At 45.1% G+C, this 24,782-nt stretch overlaps 1 protein-coding gene across 2 annotated transcripts in view; it reads left to right on the top strand.

Annotated features, from left to right (window-relative positions):
• Positions 1-24,782, top strand: part of SYNPR (synaptoporin) — a 179,893-nt gene that overhangs the window by 14,972 nt on the left and 140,139 nt on the right. The window lies entirely within an intron of this gene.

Below are 24,782 nucleotides of genomic sequence, written 5' to 3'. Positions count from 1 at the left end.
TGTGACTCTAGGTGGCTTGTGTCTGATAGATGTCACCTATGATGGTCCCAGCTAAACAGGCAGATGTGGCAGCAGCATGCTCTGCCTCCAAGTTGTAATACTCATGGAAACATCTTGAGTTTTATCTTCCTATCTGGCCAACAAACCTAGTGTTTCCAAGATCAGAGCCCCATGCCTCCCAGTGTGATGGTTTGTCAGTCGGAGCGGAATGGCCTGTGGGCCATGGCATGCAAGTTGCATGGTAAGAATCAGCAGCAGTTCTAGCAGCAGACGTTAAAGATCCAGCATTTTCCCCCCCAGCCTAAACTAATATAAAGCACGTGACAGCTTGAAAACTCCTTGGCCGAAAGGTAACTGGCAAATGAACCTTTTTAGTGTGACCTGTTCTGCTGCATAAAGTTGGACTCAGAAGTTCTTTTCCAAAGTTTTTCTCCTTGTTTTGAGCCTTAGAAATATCTGCAATATTAAGTCTCCACTTCCTTGTTTTCACCAGGCAGCCAAAGAAATAGAGCAGGATGGTTTCATATATATGGATTGAAACTGGAGGTGCCCCTGCTCTGTCAGCCCCCAAGTGAGGCTGGGGCATGCTGAGCCTTTCAGAGAGATTCTCTCCCAGCTGTTTGGGAATTGGAGGTGATTAAGTTTTCTCATTGAAATGCACATCCAAAATAGCGGGCTCCAAACTGTCTGCTCTCAGAGGAGGACTAGGACAGTTGTAGCTCAGGCTTCAGTCTGTGGTGCGATACTGTGGTAACACAGGGGTGAGCAGCCTGCGGCTCTGGAGCTGCATGGGGCTCTTCATGGACTTCTTTGTGACTCCCAATGCTATAATTGCAAAATAAAAAAAAAATAAAAACCCCTCGTCTGATTGTTTTTGATAAACGGTGAACGTCCAAAAGCCCAACAGGGAACAAGTCCTATCTAAACAGCAAACAATGTGATCTCAAAACATTGGATAACTCCTGCTTTAATATGTGCAGTGCATTGTGGGGTATGATAATGTATCTGTGTTTTGATCGTGTTGCTAATAAAGTCTTGCTTTTGAAAAGGAAGCTTGTGGCATTCCAGCTGTGAAGGACAACACACATTTTAAGAAAGAAAACTTAAGTAATGTGAAGTAAAACTGGTGTAATTAAAGTGGGTTTGGGAGTGAAAGTCAGGAAGATAGTGGTACAAACTCACATACATGTGAAGTGTGAGGAAACAGAATATATAAGAAGTTTGTGGACGTCCTACATTAAACATGTATCACATTACAAATCATTGCATGCCCTGTTCTTAAAATAAGGTTTCAAAAAGTATGGTTTAACGTTATTTATTAAGGGCTGTCTCGTATTCACATGCACTGTGGCTTGTGAATTACTTAGTTTTTACTGACTTTGAAGAAATGGCTCTTCTTGCTATTTTGGTTGCTGACCCCGGTGCTAACAGAATGTGGATTTCTTTCTGTCCCCTTTTGGCTAGTTTACCTCAGGGAATCATAGAATCCCAGGGCTGGAAGGGACCTTAGGAGGTCATCTAGTCCAGCCCTTTCCCCAAAGCAGGGCCAACCCTAACTAAATCATCCCAGCTGGGACTTTGTCAAACTGGGACTTAAAAACTTCTAGGGGTGGAGATTCCACTACCTCTCTAGGTAACACATTCCAGTGCTTCACCACCCTCCTGGGGGAAACAGAGGTTTATAAAATCTACAAGTGTGCCTACTGTCAGGAGTTCAATCTTTAGCCCTAGCAGTAGCGGTTCTTGCTTCTAGTACTGAAGGTGCTGGGTTCAAACCCTTTTGTCAGTGTAGAGAAGTCACTTTGTGCTGTCTTAGTCCCACCTATCTGCCACAGCATCCGCTTGCAAAAAATAAACCATGGAAATTGCTGTGTGGAATATTCAAAAAATGGAGAAAATACGACAAAATTAGGAAGTTGAGTTCAGTATGTGACAGATGCCTTGGGCTGCCTGGCCAAGGATTGACCTGGGACCCTCTTCAGCAACAAGCTTCACCCCTACAGCTAGAGTTCAAGCAGGAGGCTCTGTGGCTGGGGATTAGTAGTAGTAGTAGCATCCTTCAGTCTACGTAGACTATGGATCGCGCCCTTCGTAGTTCCATTTGGGATCATCATCGTCGACTGTGACTGTGAAGGCCCACACGAGAGTGACAGTCCTTGCTGCATCTGTTGCATGTGTAATGGGTGTCTGGCAGGTCCTTACTGTGCTTTCTGTTGGCTCGCTTCTCCTCTGCTAGCTGTCTGATCCTCATCTCACCCTTCTGAAGGCCCTTGTGTAGTTCCTGCCTCCGTCTGCTGCGATCATCTGCCAGCTCCTCCCAGCTGTCCGGCTCGATGTCAACCTCCCTGAGGTCCCTCTTGCAAACATCTTTGTAGCGCAACTGGGGGCGTCCGGGAGGTCTTTTGCCAGAGGCTAGCTCGCCATACAGGATGTCTTTTGGGATCCTTCCATCATTCATCCTGTGGACGTGGCCAAGGCAGCGGAGCCGCCGCTGCATGAGGAGGGTGTGCATGGTTGGGATTCCAGCTTGCTCAAGGACAGTGGTGTTGGACACTCTGTCCTTCCATGATATTCCAAGGATGTGCCTGAGGCAGCGCAAGTGTAAGACGTTCAGCCTCTTTTCTTGGCGGGCGTACAGGGTCCAAGACTCGCTGCTGTAAAGGAGGGTGCTGAGGATGTAGGCTCTGTAGACTTGCATTTTGGTGTGGGTGTACAACTTGTTGTTATTCCACACTGTCTCGCTGAGTCTGGACAGAGTTATGGCTGCTTTTCTGATCCTGCTATTTAGCTCAGTCTCCAGTGACAGAGTGTCAGTGATGGTAGACCCGAGGTAAATGAACTCGTGGACGACCTCTAACGTATAGGTTAGAATATGCTGGGGATTAGAATATGCACATCATCTGTGCATTGGGCATCAGTGATGGGGTATGTGACTCACTTTGACACATGCACAGTGCTTTTTTCAGCCTTCGATTTTTAAGAACTTTACCTAGGGCAAAAGGTATCATCATGCCCATTATTATTAGGCTTTACAAAGGGAAGAAGGTATCATTATCCCTGCAGTGCTGCTGTAGCCATATTGGTCCCAGGAGCTGAGAGAGGTAAGGCGGGTGAGGCACCACCTTTTAACTGGAGTAGCTTCAGTCGGCAAGAGAGATGAGCATTTGAGCTCATCTCAAGAAAGGCGCTTTGCAAACTCAAACTTGCCTCTCTCAGCAAAGCTGGCCACCTTGTATCTCTCTTGAATGAGAGAGACAAGTGACTAGGCCAAGATCACACAGTATGACAGTGGCAGAGCAGGGAAGTGTCTAGTGGCCCAGACGTTATAAATAAGGACTACAAGCAAGGGACCGGCCATAATTTCTTTTTTGCTTTGTAATTTGCCGTCTGCCACGTTTAGACATTAGGTGGAGTTTGTGCCAGCACTGGTACCGTAAACCCATAGGACTCTGCACCAGTGTTCCTGCTCTTTTTTTTCCCCCCCAATCCCTGGGTGGAATAAATTTTGTTAACGCACGGGGGCATGTGTGAATATGCACCACCTACAGAAACACATGCAGGCAGCTGTGGGTGCTGTGGGCAATTTGCTATTCAGGTGGGTGGCACCTGAATCTCTTCTGGGCAGCTGCCGGAGCACTGCTCTGCACTAGCATTTATGCCCCTGTTCACCGGCAGCCCCACAAGGGTCCCTGTGGGTTTGTGCTGTTTCTTCTTCTGTCTTTGTCTTAGGCAGTGTCTGTCCTACAGACTTTACAGTGGTGCAGTTGTACCCTTGTAAGGTCTCCTGTGTAGCTGCTCTTCGCTGGCCAGAGAGCTCTCCAGCCAGCCATGTTAACTCACCCCCAGCGAGTGACGTTGGCTCTGTCTGCAGGAGAGCTCTCTCTCTTCGGCCTTGTAACTTATGTTGGTCCGGGTGTGCTTTTAGCACAGTCCTGAGCAACAGAGGTTTTGCTGTCAGAAGTGCTAACGTGGACAAAGCCCAAATGTCCACTTCTGTGAAGGTCGACTCTGGCCTTCAGGTGGTGTCTTGAACCCAAGCACACGTTCTAGGAAAGGCTCTGCCAGGGGTGGCTGCTCAGGCCCTGGGCTGAAATGGGTGAAGGTGATTGTGTCGCTGTCATTCAAACTGCAGAGTGAAGAAATGCTTCTGAGGGGCGTTGCTTCCCCCACCCCACAGTTGGCGTAACCATACCTGTGGTCTTAGCAAGAGCAACTCATGAGGAGGACCAGGAGCACACATGCGTGCTCACCGAGCGTTCTGAGCTCTCCTGGGAGGTGCTGAGGGAGAGCCCACAATGCAGCTTACCCCCCGAGCAGGGAGTCTTTTGATTCTTGTAGGACAGGGCCCTGGGTGATGGGTTACTCAGCTAAGGACACATCTTCCATGCTGGGCAGCAGGGGAGCAGTTACGCTGGCTCAGTGCTGCATTTAGCTGAGTGTTTAGGTAGGGATTAAAAGAAAAAAATCACTTCTTTGCTGTGGCAGTGAACTAGCGTTGACTGTGAAGGTGTGTTCACCCCTGCTCTCCACCCTGGAGCAAGAGTGGTACTGGGCACGAGTTGGGACTATACTGAACCCCCTAGTGGAAGGTGTCAGTACGAAGGAGTCCAAGATGGGGGACAGTGCCGAGGGGATTACACCTGAGGTTGCGCGGGAGAGTTAAGCACGTTGAGAGGTTATTGAGTCCAGTCCCCTGCCTTCACGGCAAGACTAGGCACCATCAAGATCATCCTTAATGTGTGTGTGTTTGTTCTGCTCTTAAATACCTCCAGTGAATTATGTTTTAAAATTGAGCAGTTTCTACAATCACTCTTTGGGGCCTGTACTTTGAATATGCCCCTCTAAAATCACATTTTTTTTTAAATGTTGCTTCTGGTAAATCCGTCCAAACCCCTTGTGATTATCATCTGCAAGGAGAGCAAGAGCTTATGAGTTGAATTTCAGTCCTGGTCTGAAATAAGATGCCTGCCAGCCAATGAAACAATAGGCGCCTTCCTGCTTAATTTTAACATTTTAATTAAATTCTTTGTTGCTGTCTCTCTTTGATCTGCTTGTACTGATAAACGCAGAGTCTCTTATTGTATTAGAACAGTATTTTATGCTAATCTTGCAGAAAGAAGCAAGGATCTATTTGAGTTTGTATGTCTCTGAAGGGGCAGAAGATACACTCTGCTCAGCTCTAAATGTAGCACAAAGTGACCTTTCAAACTGATAGTTAAAGGGTGCATGCATAGAAATGGTTCATGAATGTTTTGGAGACTTCTAAGGCTGGGTCTGCACTTCAGTCTTAAATTGACCTATGTTAGGGTCTGCTTACAGCCACCATGTTAATTACTGTAGTGACTGATGTCCATATCACCTGCCTTCTGTTGATGGTGAGCATTCTCAGCAGGTGCCCTTTCACTGGAGAGGGGCCGCATGGTCAGCTGAAAACCAGGGCTGTCAGTTCCATGCAGCTTCTTACCACTAGCCCAGCTGCCCCTTGTGGGGGTTGGCCTTTCCATTTCCAGCTGGGAGTGGGAAAGCAGATGTCTGGAGCTTCTCATCTCCAATGGGAAGACCTGGGCCTGGAGTCCATTTGGCTGCTGTGCTTCTGGGTGAGGTTCAGGGAGCCAGGATGTTGGGAGGTAGCCTGGCTCCCATGCCATGGAGCCTGTGGGGAAACCCAGCTTGGACGAACCAGGAGCCAGATTTCTTGTTAGTTTCATGGCCCCACATTTCAATATGTGAAACTCTACCATTTCATCAGTGAAAGCTGACCTTTGTCAAAATGAACCATGTAGTGTGGACAAGGCCTTAGCAGAAATTTGCATTGACCACATCTATTTCCCTTTTTATGGATGTTGCTCAAAGAAAAAGTTCTGTTTATATAATTGTTTGTGAAAAAGATTTTAGGCCTAGAGCTCAGATTGTGTAATTTGCAAAACAAATTTGATTGCCGGGAAAGCTCTTTATAAACTTCAGCTCATCCAGCTTGGGAACAGAAACAAAACCATGTGACTTTGATGACCAGTCATAAACTTCCAGGACCAGACTGTCTATTGAATACTCTGTGTGGACAGTTTGGAAGTATTCCACAGGCTGGAATTTGCATGGGAAAATTAACCTGGCTATTTCAAATTGTGAACCAATTAGTAAAATCCTCAGTCTGTTTGTGGGCGGAAAAGGGTTAAATTTGCCAGTGAAGAGTTGGTATCCTATTCCCTCAGCTCCATTGGTGAGAACATTTTGCAGATAAAAGGAGAGAAATAGTCTATCCAGTAATGTGTTAAACTTTAATAGCAATGAATGTATTATAATGGGCTTTCCCATTTCCATCTGCTGGGTTGCAAGTGGGCTGGGGTGTGAGAGAGGCAGATGGGTGGGGAATGTGGAAACCCAGAGAAATCTCTTGGGAGTGGGCAGGGTAGGGTGGAGGGACATGACCTGACTCTTTGGAGAATACCCACAATTGCGCACACACGTACAAACTTTAATAAAATTCAATTGAAAAGTAAGTCATTTTTGTCTCCATTTTCCATGGAAAACTGCAGGTTTCTGGTGAAAATCTGAGTCTGAAAATATTGAAACTGAATACGTTTTAATGTGTGAATGCTGCTGTGGTGGTACTTGCAGTTTGGGAGTGTCACCCACCCATTCTTTCTCGGTGCCGTGGTTGGAGTACATCTCCCATGATGCTTTCCCCTCCTGGAGAGGCAAGGTGCTATATCATGGGACTTCCTGGCTGTGATGCATCATGGGAGATGTAGTTTGATTAAGGAGGCCTGCCTACAGAGGAGTATGGGAACATGAGGCTCCTGACCTTCACCTCCCGTGAGCCACTGCCAGCATTTCTCAATTGAAATATTTCAGTTTTTGAACATTTGTTTATTAATGAAAATTTTTGAATTTTTTGTGCAAAGCCAACACTAAACAGCAGTCCTCAGACTGTGCGTAAGGAGCTCACAGTGGGTCACAATCCCATCTTAAGGTCTGGGGTTAGGTTTGCTGTGGCCCTGGGGCTGCAGATGAATTCCCAGAGCTTCAGCCCTGGGTATTGGGGCTCAGGCTACGGGCTCCCCGCCTGGGGCTGAAGCCCTGAGGCTTTGGCCCCATCTCTGAGGGTGGTGAAACTCAGCTTTTGGCTTTGGCTCTGACTTTGGCTTTTGGTTCAGACCTTGACCCCTGTCGTGCAGTTGGGCAGAAATTGTTTTCAGAATGGGGTGACAGCACAAAAAAGTTTAAGAATCCCCAGCTAAAACCTCCATTTAGTCAACTCCCAAATTTATGGCAAAAACACTTGATGGAAGACTTCCAACCAGCCCTAGTTGCTGGCTGTAATTTTTGTCTCCTTGTATGAGTTCTGTACCATATTGCGTTCCGATGCTTTAAATCTGTAACAGTAAGGTGTGCCCAAGCTTCCCATGGTCAGGGGAGCATTTTTCAGAGCATTAAGGAACCAGCATAATTCAAGGTCAGTGGAAGGGAATAGCATGTTGCTTTTGTTGTGCACTGCTTGGTCTGCTGCATCAGTTCAGTTCACTGGGTTTTCTCCGTTCCCTGTGCCCCAGCAATATGCTCTTTCATGGCAGTTCACTCTACAACAGGAGCACTGGGTCCAGCACAGAATCTGTGTTTCTGGATTGCGGTAGCCCTGAAGGGCAATAGATGCCGGCTTCAAAGCAGGCCAACGTTTTCAGGGAAAGCTCGGCTCGTCCCATAACCAGAATCCTGCTGCTTTGGAGAGAGTCACAGAGGTTCCCGGGGAGAAGGAGATGTCATAGAGACGAGAAACCTCCCGCCCCTGTCTGCAGCTGGCTAAGGAGAAGCATAACCATCACTGGGGAGCAATTGCATTGGAGATTTGTTGGATTTTTTTCCAAGCTACACACAATGGAACTACAAAATGCCAGACAATAGAACCTGGACAGTTTTTATGTCCTGCAGCTGCCCACACAATATTCATGTATTCCAGGTCCAGAAAGGGACCATTATGACCATCTAGTCTAACTTCTTGTGTAATAAAGGGACAGAGGACTTCCCAAACATCATTCCTAGAGCATGTTTTAGAAAAACATCCAATTTCTATTTAAAAGTAGTCAGTGATGGAGAATCTACCCCAGCCCTTCAACAATTGTTCCAGTTTCTCGTGGTCTCTCTTGTGGTTTCATGCAACTTCTCAGGAACCACTTGTAGTAGAAATGCTCCAGCAAGATGTTGTATCACTAAGAATTTTTAAAGAGAGAGAGAGAGAAGCAACACTGCTATACATTCATCGGAAATGTCCTGGACTGAACTTGTTGAAATAACAAAGCCTATCCTGCAATTCAGCTATGTTGCTTTTCATTGGTTAGTTTTTTAACTCATTTTTTTAAAGTTGTTTTTCATTGTCTGGTTTTTTTTGTTTGCAAGCTTTACCTATTGCACCGGAGCCCCCCAGTTGTTTGTGTAAGTAGAAGTTTTACTCAATCAAATAAATATTTTTAAAGGGGAAGAAATCAGAACCTCCAGAACAAACAGTTACAGCGGCCAAGCCTCCAATAGTGAAGCCAAATATTTAAAACTGTGTATGTGCAAATTCATCATGCTGCTGGAATCACGGTCAGTAGGGGAGCTACCCTCAACTGTTTGCTTTCTCCTGTCTCCCCCAACCCAGTTGTCACCAGCTTTACAAACGAAGGCCCAAAGATGTGGAGGGGGAGGTCCCATATCACCAAACCCAGCTGTTAAAACTCATGAGAATATCATGAATATATTGAGGATTTTTGCCTTCGGGTTTGACTCTCCAGAGTGTATTTAGGTTCTGTTTCCAAGCTTTCCTTCTGAGCCGTGGGAGTTGGAAGAGGACGCATGTAACGGAGAGATGGGATTCTCCCCTGACTATCCACCTCCAAGCAGTGGGGTGTTGAGAAAAATGCATGTCATGGTGTGGCTTGTGAGAGACGGCAACCTTGGAGTCCAAGGCTTTTGTTACAAAGCTGCATGCCACTGCCAGCGTTGCTGCTGTGTGTTCGGCACAAAGATAAAAAACCTAATGCATGGTGAGTGCAATTCATGCCTGTTCCAGATATCTGGCTCTCCCAGTGTTCTGGCTCTTTGGGGAAGGAGAATGGAGGGCCAGGAGTAGTGAGCTATTCTGTCCCTACAACCTATGGCCATTGAACAGTATCAGTGCTACCATTTCTGTCCAGCCATTGCCTCTTGGCCTCGGTGGGTCAGTGATGGAGCCATTGGTATCTCTGTGTAAACATGAATGTGGTGGCCTGTCCCTTGATTTCCTTCTGTCTCAGCCTTTTTCCAGGATCTGTGAGGGGCTGATTACATACAGTAGAAAGTTGAGGTAGTGCAGCTGATATACAGGGGTGGGTGTATGGGGCGGGGCAACAGAATTGTCAAGCCCAACAGAAGGTAGGAGGGAGCCTGGAGCAGCCAGACCTCAGCAGTGCTTGGACTGCCCCATGTTCCTCCCACCTCCCCAACCCCCACCAGCCCTAGCGATGCCCGGAGCATGCCATGCGGGACACCAGAGGTGAATTAAACAGCCCAGCAATCCAGCCACTGCCCTGGTTGTAGTGGACGGGAGCCGTAGGCCATTTGGAATAACCATGCCCTAGAGTAGTTGGCTCCTTCCCTCCTCCTCACTGCCCCATTGGTGGACCTGAGCTTAAATATCATGGCAGTCCTCATGCTGCCTTCTGCAACCTGGGCAAATTTCACCCTGACTGCAGGCTTTGTATTAATAAAACCTGGTACAGTGGAACCTCAGAGTTACAAACACCTTGGGAATTCAGGTTCTTCCTAACAGGAATGGTCGTAACTCTGAACAAAACATTATGACTGCTCGTTCAGAAGTTCCAGCTGTACATTGACTTAATACAGCTTTGAAACTTTAATGGGTGGAGGGAAAATGCTGCTTTTAGCCATCTTCATTTAAATGAAATGAGGACCCAAACAATTTCCTTGCCTTTAACTTGCCCTTTATTTTTAAAAAACAACTAGAAGTCCTGTGGCACCCTTTAGACTAACAGATATACTGGAGCATAAGCTTTTGTAGGCAAAGACCCACTTACATTTTTAGTACAGGTTGAACCTCTCTAATCCGGCAACATCTGTGATCCGGCTTGATTTTAGATAAGTGGATGACTACTTGTGGGTGTGGCCAAGTTTCCCACAGCCCTTTAAAGTTTGTTTATAGCCACCAGTCTTGGCTCTCAGCGTTCCGTGCTGTTGTTTAGCTGCAATTTACCCAAAATATCTTCTAAGAGCTCACTAAGCAGTGGAAGTGTTGGTAATGCTGCTTGACAGTATTGACCTCTTGTGGTCTGGCAAATTCTCTCATTCAGCACCAGGCAGGTCCTGAGGGTGCTGGAGTACAGTGGTTCAACCTATAGTTTACATTTAACACAGGACTATACTAAATTTGCTTTCTTGGGGGTGGAGTCTCAGCTTCTGCCTGCTTGCATACTTCTGCTTCGAAATGAGGTGTGTGGTTAACTGATCAGTTCCTACCCCTAGTGTTCATAACCCTGAGACCCTACTATGGGGGAATTCAAATGACAGCAGCATGTCACAGTCCAGCGATATAGCCCTTGCTATGCTGGTGTAAGGCAGCAGGATGAAATATCTTTACTGGCAGTAAGTAAAGCGAAGTACACAATGTAAGTTAATTGCATTTGATTTATTTTATGTCCATGGGTCAGTAACTTCAGTGATCCCTAGCTTGTTACATGGTGTTAAATTATGCTTTCTTTAAGCAGCAATAAAATATTTTATAGTTTGCAGTAACACATTCATCTTATTTGGAAGAAGAACTAACAGCTGCAAGAATCCCTTATGGTGTTGTTCAATGCAGAGTCACTCTTAGCTTTTTCGATAAGTTAATTTAAATCATTGGTTAATTTTTTGGTGACTTAAATCATAATTTAAATCAGTGATTTGGTATCACACATACAAGACAGCATTGCTGGGAAAAACGAACAGCCCCTCTGCTTTCAGCCCACATGAGTTCCTAAATCTTTTCAGTAATCAGTGCTAAGCAGCTTTAAACCAACTTTTTTCCATTGTACATTTCCTCATATTGCTCACAAGGAAACCCACTGATTGCATAGCAAGGCTGGAGTTGGACTCTCTTTAGGCAATTAAACATAGCTGTGATCTTGTTGCATATTTAGGCCGTGTTAATCAGCACTTAAATTTAAGCATCTAATTCCAAGTGATCAGGAAGTTTATAATTTTAAACATGCAAAAAAACCTCTTCGTGGTTCTCCCATTCCTCTATCAGTTGGCACTGATGCCAAAATTAGATCAGTAGCAGAGAGAATGTCTCCATTTATCCTTGCTTTACTATTTTGGAAGTTGCTGCTTTATAACCTTATGAAGCTCTGCCCCAGGAGAATTAAAGCTACAAAACTGGCACAGAAAGTCACCTTCAACTTTACCAGCAAAAATTGGGTTGAAATTAATGTGAAGCAAAGGAAATGTGGCTGTTTGTACATGTGCTTTTCTCTCTGCAAACAACTGGGGGGAATTGCGAACTGCCTACTCTGAAGCATTGCTTCTATTGTGGGCACAAGAGCATATTGCTTAGTTTGTGGGAGATTCTAGTGATTTTCACATCCCAGAAAGCACTTTGGGATGTTTTCAATCCTCTCTGCTGAATACTGCTCCAGATGAAGGAAATAAATTATCATAAATTAGAATAGATTACACTCTTCTGCATCATTACATCTGTCATTGTTGCTCTAACAGTTCAATTTATTTAACATTTATACACACTTTGACAGCAGTTACTCATGTGTATGTTATAAATATTGGCTAAGTAGCAGATCACAGTCCAGCTCTAGGTAAATGTTAGATTCCGTTTACTATTACAAATTTATGTAATGGTGTGTGGAGGAGAAATATTAAAGCACCACTGACAGTATTCTCCTTGTACCATACTTGCTAGGCAATGCCACACTGGCATGCTGATATGTTACTTGGTAATGTTGTTGCTGAAAAGTACATGCCACCTTTAAAGATAAAACGCCTGTTGCTGTCTCATCAGTTCTTTCATTCTGTTCCATTTTGAGACAACTCTTTGTTATGCGTTGATCAACAGCTAGCAAATAACTTCTTCTAGAATTTTAGCATGTCAGATTCAATTGGCTGCATTGTACGTCCAGAAAACAAGGCGAAAAGCACTTGGCCACAGAAGTAGTGGCTGTGTGGGGCAGTGGTCCTTCCACTATTTTCCATTCCTGTGCAGAATAAATTTTGTCATATGCACAAAGCATGTGTGGATGTGCACCACCAGTAGAAACACCTGTGGGTGCTGTGCTAATCAGTTGGGCAGCATTTGAAAATCTCCTGAGCAGCCATCCAAGCGCACAGCTTTCAGGGAACACTGGAGTGCGGGATTTGGAACACTAGGGGAGAGTCAAACAAGGAAGGTCGCTCATCCAGCTCCTCCCTTGGAGATAAGCATGTCCCGAGAAAGAGATGAGAAATGGGAGGGTGTCTGGAAATTGACCCTGAAGGGACAGCTATTGCTGTCTTTAAAACCAATGGCTACTGAAATACTGACAGGCTTTGATTGCTCTGTTTGAGGGTGGGTGAATGGATGCAAATCAATTATCAGATGTCTCTGTAGTTAACATGGCTTGGGAGCTTTGCACAGCAAATGGGCTCAAGTCCCAGGGAAATCTGTGTTAGAGGCCACTTAGCGAGAGAGCATCAGAGGGCAACGGAGAGCAGGAAAGTTCTCAGTCCACGATGAGCTAGTTGAGGCAGAGTGAGGGGGCACATTGTCACAGCAGGAGTGGCTAGCCAGTTTTCATGGGCTCAGCCAGGACTAACACAAAGCAGAGCTTGCTGCAGGAAGAGGAGGTGAGTGTGGGGGAGACTGTGGGGAGAGATGGTCAATCAGAACAACATTTGTATACCCTGCTGCTCAGGAGATTGTATGGACCAGGTATAAGGTGTCTGGAGGTAGGGGTGGGAGAAAGATCCTAACCCCGATCAGGGACACGGGAGCCTGCAGGTAAGCCAAGCCCTACATGGGTGAGCAGAAAAGCCCAAGAAAGCTTATGCTCCAAAATATCTGTTAGTCTATAAGGTGCCACAGGACTTCTTGTTGTTTTTGAAAATACAGACTAACTCGGCTACCTCTCTGATACAGTTCCAGTGAGCCCTGCTGGAAGGGTTTAAAGACTCACGTCTCTTAAAGACCAGGTCTGGGTCGGGTTTTGTTCAATGTTTTTGTGTTTTAGGTAATGGCATAGAGCGCTCACTTCTAAAGTTTGTGAATGATACCAACCTGGGAGGGGTTGCGAGTGCTTTGGAGGACAAGAGGGTAATTCAAAATGATCTGGACAAACTGGAGAAATACTCTGAGGTAAATAGGATTAAATTCAATAAGGACAAAAGTAAAGTACTCCTGGGCTGGGCCCTCTGTGGTTGAGCATTGCTCTGGCTGCGCTGCAGTGGCTCCCCACAACAGTGGCGGGCCCAGTGGGGCCGGAGCAACTCCTTGCCCATGGCAGGCAGGGGGCTGCTGCGTGTTAACCATAACCAGTAAGCCTCATCCTTTTAGGGCGAGGCTTACCAGTTAACCCATTAAACGTTAACGTCCCTCGTCTGGAGAAGGGAATACTGGGGGGTGGGAACATAACCACTTTCAAGTACATAACAGGTTATTACAAGGAGGTGGGAGAAGAATTGTTCTTCCTAATCTCCGATGATAGGACAAGAAACAGGGAGCTTGCACTGTAGCAAGGGAGGTGTAAGTTGGACATTAGGAAGAACTTTCTAGCAGGGTGGTATAAGCACTGGAGTAAATTGCCTGGGGATTTTGTGGGATCTCTGCCACTGGAGATTTTTAAGGCCAGGTTAGTTAAACACTTGTCAGGGATGTTTTAATGGTGCTTGGTCCTGCTACGCAAGCAGGGGGCTGGACTAGATGACCTTTCAAGGTCCCTTCCGGTCCTATGATTCTGTGCCTGTATATTGAAAGCTGGGAAGAAAAATCTTACCGTCCTATAATTTCAATACAACTTTCTTGAAAGCTGCTGAGGGGAAGCAGAAAGGACTGTCTGAATGGAAACTGATTTAAATTCTACATTTTGCATAGCACTTGGTTATTACAAGGAAAACAGAGTGCAGGATGTGTTTCCTCCTCCTTGAGAGCTGGCGAGGTTTTGTTTCGGGAAAGTGAGTTTTCCTGCGATTAGCTGCTGGTTCTCATTGTGCTGAAGTGCTGTGTGCTCCTACCCAGGCTGAAGGGGGTAAATACTGAACTGTGGAGAGAGGCTTGCAAAAGACCTTTTTATTGTGTAGCTTGGCTGAACGAGAAAATGAACTAAATTAATCCAACTCGGTGCCGGCTAAGGCTGTTGCTGCAGTTTGCCCTGCCAGCTTAAGTCACCTCAGCCTGGAGGCTCCTGAGGCTATGGGTCTGTCCTTTCAAATCCAAGTAATTTTCCTGGGGAGTTCCAGCACTTCAGGGGGCCAGCCAGCCCAAAAAGGAGCTGGATCAGGGCCTTTATACCCCAAGGAGCTGTCAGAATTTACCCTCTGAGAACAAAACAAAGCCAGAAAAAGCAGAACAGTAAATGCATCCATGCTCTTCCCCGGAACCTATGTCAGCAAGGTCAAGACTGTTTCTCTTGATACTATGGTGCTGACCCAGGCCTCGCCCCTGGCTGAGCCCCACCTGCTGACCAGTGGTGAGGATGCTGTGGAAGGAAAATGTACTGCAGCCTGATTTGGGAAGCAGGGTTTTTACTTTGTGTTCAGGGCATCCCTTTGTGTTACATAATATTGAGTGGCGTTGCAGAGGGATAGGAAGCAGGTGAGCTCAGGGAGGATGCTCCATGTAGTTGTGTTTCCCCCTCTGTACTGTTGTACATCAGTTTTGTTCCTTATCTGTACCCGTGAGAGAGTGATAAGGCCCATTAACAATAAATTGGCAGTACCTATTTGGTTAATGACGAGTGACAAATGAGGGCTTGGCTAACCCACTGCCTCTCTTTTACGCTGCCCAGTCCACAGGGAATTATGGATACTAGCTACTGTGCCCGATGCTCTAGTTCACGGCCAGGTCTACACTAGACATTGAAGTCAATTGTAGATACACAGTTCTAGCTATAGCAATTGCATAGCTGGAATCAAATTCTCTACAATTGACTTACCTGGCCATCCTCACAGAGAGAGGTTGATGGAAGAAACTCTCCCGTCAACCTCCCTTACTCCTTGTGATATCGAGGAGTTACAGGGATCGACTGTTGACCCCACATAGTTCAATTTCACGTGTCACTGTTAAGCAGGCAAAATTGAACCCTGGAAGGTCGACCTGAGCGGGTTAATATTCTGCATTGTGAAGAAATGCCACAAGATGCACAGACCTGTGCTTTTGTCTCTGGAAATCTTCCATAGTCATAACACTGGTGCAGCCTTTGTGTATTGTGCTGACTTTGTGGTCGTAAGCTGAAGGGAAAAATCAGAGAAAGTTGCAATTGACTGAAAAACTTTGTGCAATAGGTTTAGTTTCTGAGGTTTTTAAAAACCTTTTAAAATATAAATAAAAATCTAGAATTTGATACAAACTGGTTTCATTTCAGTATTTTGCAAATTAAACATCTCATTTTTTTCTGGCTTCCTGCCTCCCCTCCAATGTAAAAATTTGGAAGGTTTGCCACACGTTAGCAAAATATTTCCCTCACCGTGAATCTACATTTTTCAGAGAAAAAAAATCTGCCTGAAAAATATTGTCCAGTTCTAGTCCCAAATTCCTGAAAAGATCAGATTTTAATTTTGATAACCATTTGCTTTTATAGGACAAATTCTCTAGTGTTTATTGCCTGAAACACATTCCTGGTAAAGCTGCCTATATATTCTGTTTGTGTAAACCTGCTACATTTTCACTGACCCACATTTCCACAACTGGGTCCTAAGGCAATATGATAGTTGTTTATAAATCTTGTCTCCTTTTATAAGGCCTTTGAATGGCTCCGTCTCCTTCTCTCCTGAGTAATCGTTGAGAAATGGCATCAGCCATCTATTACTCCTTTAAATTCCAGGGTTTGCTTTCTCTTTAGTTGGCCTTTTGAAAAGAATAGTGCTGTTTCTTGGTAGGGTGGGAGGCCTGCGTGCTGTTGGACTTAGCTCACTGCTAAATCTCAGGATTTAAAAATACTGCAAGTGAAAGTGTCTGTGTGACTCATTCAAACCAGCTCTTCAACCTGTTCATTCTCAGGACAATAAGAATATCACAGGCCTTCAATCTTCTGCTGTCTGTTCCTCCCAAGTGGTAGACGTATCTAAGGTTTCTGTTTGACCTATTGAGTCATACAGGTGAGACCCTGATATCAGATACTCCATGAGATCTGATATATAACTATTAAATGGCACTAAATGTGTAGAAATAAGTAAATGGTAATGGACAAGATTTCCTGTGCAAAAGAGAGAAATTCACTGAAGGCTGAAATTTAGTCGTGTGTGTGTCTAGATGCTCCACTAATTGCTGTCTATAGTAAATGGCTTTTCCTTTTGAAAGGATATGCCTCATTTTAGACCCAAGCATCTATGCAACGCATACCTCTGGTACTGTGAATTTTTTCTCTCAAATGCAATGTCATGAATCAAGCTGCTAAAGAAATGATTAGATGAGTGTTTATAATTCCTGTAATGTTTTATGCTTTTTATTTTGGGTCATCTCCTTTGCCCCTCAGCAGGTAGAAAACTATGATTTTGGGTCAGCAAGGCTGAATGATCACTTACATTTGTGGTCTATTTCTTAAAGCAAATACACATTAAAATGTATAAGCATCACCATTTCATTGTGTTTATACAAGATTAATATTTTAAAAGGGACGTTGGCTACATAAGTGCTGAAAATTTATTGAAATCTGGCCCCTGCTGCAGAGATCAGAGTGTTGTGATAAACTGGAGAATTAATAAAATCCCATTAGGGACTGCTGTTCAATTTTAAATGACTAAAAGGGCTTTCTGAGGGATAATTTTGCCCTCACTTCAATGGCTTCATTCACCCTTCTAAAACGATTTAATACTGGTATGCTTTGTTGGCTGAGAGAGCTCCGTGTTGCTCATAGTGCAGGATAACCTGTTCATTGTATGTATATGCAATCCACTGGAGAATGTGTGTTTCAGGTCCCTCCCTGCGCTTGATCTGCAGAGGATATGACTCTGTTTCAGCTCAGGCTAGAGTGCTTTGGATCGTTTGCTGAAGCTATAGCAGCTCCTGCTTTTAGCAGTGAGATCCCTGTTATGTCAACCAAGATGGCTGCGTGCAGGTCCTGATTTTGGAATCTGATCTATTTGGGCAGGTCCATGGAGCCCTACTGGTTTCCGAGGAGCTCTGCTTGGGAGTATGGACCTTTTTGATCGGGCTCGTCATGTACGATTTTACACATTTATTGAAACCTTTGGCTGTCTGCCTAAATAAAAGGACTGAGATCCTGGTTGTCCTTTTGCAACTCTAGAATAGAGTTTATACCATGTTCCTGCCATGTCATCCTTGCATTCTAAATAGGAGGCTCTTAACCAGAAATAATGTCTCATCTAACAAACATTTCTCATGCATGGCCTTTTGGATGCCTACAAGCCTGCGCAACGTGAGGTGAATTACAAGGGTGCCTTAGTTGCTCTTGACTTTTAGAAGCATTCATCTTTCTACCACTGCCCTATGAAATGTCCCTGACAGGAGAGCCGTACAAAGAAAATAGCATACCAGGCCCAGCAGATATTTCTCACATACCGGTTAAATTGGCACCTGGGTATCCACTAGAACATATTTGGTGAAACAATGAAAAATGAGCCTTTTAAAATATTTTGTTAAAGTGGTCTTAATTATCCCATTATAATGGGAAGGAAGAAAGGGGCAGAATCAGTCTGCTCCATTATTATATCTAAATGCAGAGGAAATTAGTCTCTCACTTCTCCGAGGAGGATTAATCTTCCTGTGCTCTATTTCAGATGTCTCCTAGAAAAAAATGAAAGGCTTATCATCTAGCAAACATATGGTCTTAATCGCACAGGTCTGGCACATTTGTGGATTTACAGCCGATGAGTGGACTCTTACTTAGCTGGTCTTTTGTAGCGCACAAATAGACTGTTTATTTTTAACTGCTTTATCTTGGTTTTGTTGTTGAAAACCTTGAGCCACAGATGTTTGAGGCTACACATGGCTCTAAGAGCTGGTATTGAGAGAGTTCTGCTGTCTTCTGAAGGCAGTCCCCTGCATGCAGACTTGATGGGTGTACGTTCTAGTGCAGTGTTTCTCAACCATTTTTTTTTTAATGAAGTACCCCTTTAAAAAAAAGTACTCTGAGTTTGCTCGCATCCTCCTAAGGGTACACCTACCATCTGTTGAAAAATGGTCCTATAGGCTGTGTCTACATGGGCATAAATCTTCGAAATAGCCATGCTAATGGCCATTTCGAAGATTACTAATGAGGCGCTGAATTGAATATTCAGTGCCTCTTTCGCATTAGGACGCTTCCGGTCGCGGCGCTTCGAAAGCGCGTGGTTCGGCGCGGCTACATGGGAGTCCTTTTCGAAAGGACCTGCACCTTTCTAAATCCCCTTATTCCGATCAGTGAGTGGGATAAGGGGATTTCGAAAGGTGCAGGGTCCTTTCGAAAAGGACCCCCATGTAGCCACACTGAGCCACGCATTTTCGAAAGCGTGGCCGGAAGCGTCCTAATGCTAATGAGGCACTGAATATTCAATTCAGCGCCTCATTAGTAATCTTCGAAATGGCCATTAGCATGGCTATTTCGAAGATATGTGCCCATGTAGACACACCCATAGTGATCTGAGATCTTGAAACAAGTGCCATTCCACTTTTTCAGATGACTGTACCCTTTGCAGTTTTGTTTTGCATACTACCAAGTTGCACCTCATTTGAAAACTATTTGGTTACAAAAACATGCAAAAATGTCCCAGTTTATTACTGAGAACTTGCTGACTTTCGACCATCTTGTTATCAAATAAATGAATTGGAACAGAAATATTGTACTTGCATTTCTGTGTAACGTATAGGATGCAATAGAAGCAAGTCACTGTCTGAGTGAACTTTTAGATTGTACTGACTTTATTAGTATTTTTTTAGTGTAGCCTGTTGAAAAGTAGGCAAATCTCTAGATGAGTTCATGTACCCCCAGAAGACCTGGGTGTACCCCTGGTAGAGAAACACTGGTCTAACGGATGAAGCACGGGACTGATATGTAGAAGATGGGTTCTACTTCTGTCTCTGTCATTAACCTGCAGGGTGACATTGCGCAAGTCACGTTGCTTCCTTATGCCTCAGTTTCGCATTCCGTCGTTTATGTTGTCTGCTTAGATCAGGGATGGGGTAATAAGCAGCTCATAGGCCATATGTGGTTCACTAGGGTTGGTCCTGGGCAAGACACCAGACACTTTATTTGCCTGTGTGACCATAGGTAGGGCTGATGCAGCTCCATTGGCTGCAGTTTGCTGTCCCCAGCCAACGGGAGCCACAGAAAGCAGTTGCCAGGAGCCATGGCAACCAAGAGCTGTGAGCAGCCGTACCTGCAGACACACAGGTAAATAAAGTGTCCGGGGGCCCGCCAGGGGCTACCCCGGCAAACTACCCCTGGCCTGCAGGCTGCTTGTTGCCCACCCCGATCTCCCAATCTGGGGATACCTGCAGTGCTGCTGACCACCTCCTGTGGGTAACCAGAGGACATGGGTCCTCCAGGGCTCTCACTGTAGGGGTCCTAACAGAAATGCTGGCCCCTAGGCAGGGTGTGGAGGACCTGGCTCGGCGCTTCCAGGAGGGGCGGCATCTCAGGCAGGAGGGGCAGGGCTGGGTGGGCAGCCTCCCCTGCCAGCCCTTCAGTGCTTCGGGGTGTGCACCGCCTGGGGCTCCAGTGGCATTTAAAGGGCTTGAGGCTCTGGCCATCGCCACCGTTGGCTAGGAGCCCCTGGGCTTTTTGAATCCTTGGGCTCTGGAGCAACTGCTCCCTGGCGCCTCTCATGCTCCCCTCCTCAACCAGCAGCCTTGCTCTCACCTGTGGAAGTGAGGTCAGATTCCGTTTTCGGGAGCCCATTTGCTTGGTGCGTAGAAGAGGAGTTAAATAACTTTTGTACCATGAGCGTGCGGTGTCCAGCTGTCCCTCTCAGTCACCACCAAGTCCTGAAAGAGCCCGAGACAACAGTTTAGTGAGAGGCTTAAACTGGAGTGCCCCTGAAAGCATGTGCACATCCTGTGTCAGTCAGTGGGCCTGTCTGTGTGCTTCAAGGTTCCTCAGGACCAGGCTGGAGCAAGACTTTCCATCAGCATTTGCTTCAGAACTGTGGCTGATACCTCTGGTAAAGCACCAGAGCCTTAGTTCAGAGTCCCCGTAGCCACATATAATACAGGGAGGCACAGCACCTGTATGCCAGGGGCCCAGTGTCATGTGCTCAATTCTCTCTTTCACAGAGGTTCTCATCTGGCACTCATCAGTGTGGTATCTGAGCACCTTCCTTTGGCACAATCATCATGGTGCTTAGACGCCTGTCATACGTGTCTTCACTCCTCCTCTCCTAACAGGAAGAAAATGAGGCCAGGACTTTCACATCCCCAATGACGCAGGTTAAGAATCACCATCTCTGAATGATTATGGCGCAAATCATTGCGCTTCAGTTCAAAATTCTCTTCCCACAAATATTCTGTAGTTTCCCTATACCTTCCAGCGAGTAACACTTTTCTGTTGAGAGTGACAGCAAAAAGCACAAAAGCGAAGGGACTTGTTGAAATACTGTGGAAAAAACAAACAAACTTGCAGCCTTTTCTTTTTTAGAGTTCCCCGAGCACAGTTAAATTAATTCTTAGGTAACCAATAAGCTTCTGGAATTTGCTTGGGTTAGAATGCAACATTTTAAATATTATGCTCATTACTGGCTTATCAACCGTAAATATATTGCTGCATTGTATTGCTTTGTGTAAATTGCATTTAAAATACTCAAATTTGAATATCAGCTTCAAGCACCTGATCCAAATCACACTGCAACCATTTTTGTTGATTTCAACTAGGGTTTGGATCGGGCTTCAAAGCTAAATTTTGGTCTTTCATCTGCCAAAGTGTACAAATCAAGGCTGGTCACTTATTAATGGAATGTAAGGGTGCATTTCAAAATGCCAGAGTTCCTTGTCCAGGGACACTCCAGACTTGTAATTTTTATACTCATGGTTCACTGGATGAATACATGTCTGTTTGAGCACTGGTTCAAGAATCAGACTCTGAAACTGCTAACATTCATGTTGCCCAAGAATCTGAGCACACTTTCGCAGATGCAGATTGCATCTGTGAGCTGCAAGGTTGGGCCACTCTGCTGAAAGCCCACCAGGTAAAACATGAATACTAAATAATAAAGCACTGTTTTCATGGGTAACAGTGGAGAAATCAGACTCCAGTTTTGAAAAACAGAGTGGCGGCTAGCTAAGGGGGAGTGCTTGATTCCATCAATTATTTTGCATTATTTGGATTGCATTACTCATGGTAGTTTATGAATTCATATCTATTTTATATTTTATCTCAAAAATCCATAAAACTCATTATGTACCAAGAAATTAAAAAAAAAATCAGTCCTTAAATTATGGTCTGTTTGTGTCCCCTTTGCCTAGTCATCTCGTTATTCATGATGACAGTAACTGGAGGGCATGGGGCAGACTACTGAATCACCTGATTATGTAGCCAAAGAAAGCCCGGAGGTAAAACCTCTGTTATCGGAATAAATTGAGATTTTTCTGCCAACTAATGGCTGGTGAAGCTTGCGGTAATAATAGTTTCTGTTAGCCGATGTGTTATGGAAGCCAATTACTCTTTGCTGGGATAAAGTAAGCTTTGAGTAAGCAGATTCAGGTGCCTCTGTTGCAAGTAACATGTATTACTCATTGGAGGTGCGAGCGTATCTGTTGTGGGTAATTATAAAGTATTTTCGAGAAGTGACCTATTTAGACCAGGATTTGTGTTCACTCCTATTCCTAAGATGCGCCAGCAAATGTAATTGGTTGGCTTTAGGAGTTAAAATACTTCCTTCTGTATTTTCTGCTTCGGATGCTGAATATAATGAAGCCTACTGTAGTGGGTATGGAAAGTCATTGAAAACACGTTGTGTGCTCTGCAGTAAGTCTGTGGGAGCAGTGGACTAGCAGTACTGTGATCCAAAGCTTGACTCAATTGGAGAGGGATCCTGATCTGGTAAATTGTGCCAGTGAATTCTTTCTCTGTTGCCATGGGCAGGGGACTCTTACCCTGCTGAATGTGCAACTCATACCATTTGAAAGGAATACATTCATTGACACAGTTAGTGCCCAAACTGATTTCAGTGTGATCACAGATGGAACAATGTAATGAAAATTATGACTGCATGTCACAGCTTTTATCCATTGCCTTACGCACAGGATAAATGGGTCTTGATCATACCAAGAAGTTTTACCCTCTGTTAAGAAGATGTGATTACTGTATTGCTATGTTGCTTTGGTTTCTCAAACACTAGTTTAGATAGTGCCGTGTGCTTCCAAATAGGTAATCTGTACTACGCTAGTTCTAGTTGCTTAACATCAGCCTTCGAATGGATTGATCCTGCCCTTTGAAAAATGGTTAAGTCAAGAAAATGTGCTTACAAGTAGCAATTCCTAGATGGAACCAACGTGTGAATCTGGCTGTCAGAGAACTTCTCTGGTGTCTTTTGCAAAGGTCAGCTGCTGAAGACGGGGGACAGACTTTCAGCTCACAATCCCACAAACTCTCTCTCTGGGGAGTCCAACGTAGCACTCGAGCACATTCATAACTTTAAGCAAGTGAGTGGTCTCACAGGCTTCAGTGACATTCAAGCTGGGTATTTGCTGTTCAAGCCTTGAGGATGCCCAGCTGAGTGTTTCTTGGTTAACCAGCCTGGTTAAGTCCAGAGAGCAGGCTGGAAGGGGGAAGGCAGGCATGTGGGTAGGAATATACAATGCTGTCCTGTCGTGGGTATTCTGTTTGGCTCAGCCTGTGGGGCTGTGTGGTCAGTAGGAGCCTTAACATTACTCGGAAGCAGAAATAAGTTTGCTGTAGAAAGAGATGCTGAAGCCTGGCTGGGTCTGGTTTTTCTTAGACATGCCTTCTGCTCCCCAAGCACGCTCCCTGTTATGGTAGCATATTGGGAGTGCATGTGGCAGAGGTAGGTGTTTAGGTGGTATTCCCCTGAACTGACTGGCCCTCAGGCAGGTGAATGAGCATGCTGTAGCTGTGATCCAAAGCCTGCAGCAGTACAGGGTCGGGGCCAGAGCCCTATGGCAGGAGCCAGATCTTGGGCTGCCCAGGGCTCCGACACAGCTGGGAAAAGAGCCCTGCCAGGTGGCGGGGGACGGGGGGCAGGGGAGCAGAGATGGTGCCTGCAGCAGGCGCTTGGGGGTCAGGGGGAGGGGACCCCCCTTTTTCTGACAAATTCTCTCTCTTGTGTCCAGTCAGGTGCCCACAGTGCCGAACCAGGGAGTTCCAACCTATGATCACAAATTATATTTTTGTGTCTTGTAGCACATTCACGTTCCTTAGTCAGGTAAGGATGACGGAGTTATTTATTCAGCAAGTTTCGTAATGAGCAATTAGGGTACAAAGCCACTGTTCATCACATCTGGCAGTTTTTGAGTTGGCTCAGTCTTGGTTAGTAGGATTTGTGCAGAAGTTAAGCTGCTACTTATGTATTGAGTTGAGAACTAAGTGAACTTCTCTTTGGGGGCCAAATTCTGCCAAACTCCCATGAATTCATCACTAGAAATATCCACCATCCTGGTGTTTAGTAAGTAGGGTTTTTAGTCAAATTACTAGGTGTTTGGTGACAAAACAAGGGCTGAAACCTCAGTGATTTAGGTTTTGTCATACACATTTTGGAACTCCTGAGTCTGCATACGGAGTTTTTGGTTTTTATTGGAGATCAGGGCAGCTCGTATTTTGAAGAGCTCGTGCTGATGTGCATGTGTACTCCTATGCATGTAATGTCAGGCATATATGTCCATCTTAGTCCGCACTGAATTCAGAATAATAATGCACTTCAGGTGGAAATACAGTGAAACATAGGTGAGAGTCTTGTGGATCACTGTCCATGACTATGTGTAAGACATCTTGAATCTTTGGTTGGAACACAATTAAAGGTCCTGGGACACATTTCATCATCAGAGGAGAGACTTTTTGTCTGGCCACAAGGAAGTATGGTGTGTTGTAATGAAACAGCAGCAGAGCAGTTAGGCTACAGAGGACAGTCCCTTTACTTCAGCTGTAAATAGCAGCCAATGATTAGCGTACAACTGTTCCTTTGGACGATGCTTTGGCTCCAAGGCTTAGCTTTTGCACCCACAAGATACAGGTGATTAGACAAAAGTCTCTTAGCTTCAGCAGAATAAAAATGTTTTCTGCCATTGTTTTAGTTCATGGTAGCTTGCATCAAAGTTATTCGTGCGCAGCGTCAGTAGATAACGGTGTAATCATAGAATGCTAGGACTGGAAGGCACCTGGGGAGGTCATTGAGTCCAGCCCCCTGCCCTGAAGGCAGGACCAAGTACTGTCTAGACCATCCCTGATAGACATTTATCTGACCTGTTCTTAAATATCTCCAGAGATGGAGATTCCACAACCTCCCTAAGCAATTTATTCCAGTGTTTGACCACCTTGACAGTTAGGAACTTTTTTCTAATGTCCAACCTAAACCTCCGTTGCTGCAGTTAAGCCCATTGCTTCTTGTTCTATCCTCAGAGGCCACGAAGAACAACTTTTCTCCCTCCTCCTTACAATACCCTTTTAGATACCTGAAAACTG

Source organism: Carettochelys insculpta, chromosome 11 (assembly GCF_033958435.1).
Source record: "Carettochelys insculpta isolate YL-2023 chromosome 11, ASM3395843v1, whole genome shotgun sequence".
In the NCBI taxonomy this organism is placed as follows: domain Eukaryota; kingdom Metazoa; phylum Chordata; order Testudines; family Carettochelyidae; genus Carettochelys; species Carettochelys insculpta.
The sequence above is the reverse complement of the archived record's forward strand: the minus strand, read 5'-3'. Positions and strand labels throughout refer to the sequence as shown.